The sequence below is a fragment of the Sesamum indicum genome, linkage group LG1 (assembly GCF_000512975.1).
Source record: "Sesamum indicum cultivar Zhongzhi No. 13 linkage group LG1, S_indicum_v1.0, whole genome shotgun sequence".
NCBI classification, from domain to species: domain Eukaryota; kingdom Viridiplantae; phylum Streptophyta; class Magnoliopsida; order Lamiales; family Pedaliaceae; genus Sesamum; species Sesamum indicum.
The window spans coordinates 10,113,404-10,114,846 of NC_026145.1; the positions used below are offsets into that span (position 1 = coordinate 10,113,404).

Below are 1,443 nucleotides of genomic sequence, written 5' to 3' on the forward strand. Positions count from 1 at the left end.
ATTGAAATGTAATTTCTGGTTTATTATTGTTTTCATCAGTTGAAGGAAAATATGTTAATTTCTGATCATGTTAACAACTGGGGATGAATGTTGATGTATTTAAGTTTTCTTAGTCCTCACTCCTCTCATAGACAAGTAATGCCCCTGCCTCTCTAATTACTCCTGCTACACTGCTACTGTTCCCTGTCAATGACGAGATTTTGACGTTTATAACTTTGTTAAGTTTTCCAACAATTAAATTTTTCTGTTGACTGCAGCTCAGATGTTTGTGGTCAAGCTGCATCCAATCTAGTTGCTGGCAACAACTTGGAGGGAGACAGAGACACAGTTGTCGAGCCCTTCCAGAGCGGTTGAATATATGTAATCTGTAAGTTTATCAAACTTGTGTTTCTACGTGCACTAAATTGTTGTTTGCGGCGACGAGTTGCTTATTGCATGAGGTTTATTTTTTTAGCGAAGCATATACTTTTTGGTGATGCCATTATTTATATATAATCCTGGGGATCCCTGAATCAGCAGAAGCTCCTCCTGAACCTGTAAGCGTACCTAGTGGACAGGCTGCTAATGCGCACGCTCAGCCTCAGCAAGCAGCTCCTCTTCCTTCAACTGGACCAAATGCTAATCCGCTATATCTTTTTCCGCAAATCCTCGGTTCATCTATTTATTTTTTCTTTGCGTCGTTTCTCCTTTAGCTTACTAACTAGGTTTAATGTAAATTATCCCATGTGATATCAGAAATGGTTAAATTATACCCTGTGAAAAAAAATATCAAATTACCTCCATGTGTTTGTGAAAATAGAGTAATTTACCCCTTCACACGATTTCATATAATGCACGAGCTTTTTATTTTTTTAAATTTAAATTATTTAAGAACTGTTGGATTTGATTTGAATCAAAAGTCGAAATTCAATTTATAAATCAACAGCTTAGATTTTACTTAATTCAAAGTCTAGATTTACAATTGTGAATTTACCTAATATGTATTTACCTAAATATTGATTTAAAATATATTATATGTAATGAATTTATATATAATTATAATCATAAATATATATGTATATATATGTAGAGAGAGAGGGCGGGTGGCCACGCAAGTTAGGTAGGGGGTTTGAGTGCGGCGACGATGAGATGGGAAAGGGTTGGTGGTTTGGGCAAGACGACGACAACGCAATTGGTTTTGAGGGGGCGTCTCTACTGGTTTAGTGGGGCTGGAGATTGATTTTTTGGGGGGAGGCAACGCCAAGGCGCGAACAGGGAAGGGGAGGAGGGGCTGGCGACGTGATGTTGGTAGAATTTTATATATAATCGAGAGATTAATTGATAATTATTAAAAAATTAATTAAATTATAAATAATTTATAAATTACAATTGAAATATAATAAAATTTGAACGAATTAAATTGGAGTTCGTTATGATATTTGATAGCAAGTTATATTAATTAAG

At 35.3% G+C, this 1,443-nt stretch overlaps 1 long non-coding RNA gene across 2 annotated transcripts in view; it reads left to right on the top strand.

Annotated features, from left to right (window-relative positions):
• Nucleotides 1–833, top strand: part of LOC105161078 — a 1,728-nt gene extending 895 nt beyond the window's left edge. For both annotated transcript variants that reach the window (XR_847740.2, XR_847739.2), the window contains 2 exons: nt 258–367; nt 520–833. This is a non-coding gene — a long non-coding RNA (uncharacterized LOC105161078). The remainder of the gene's footprint in view (nt 1–257; nt 368–519) is intronic.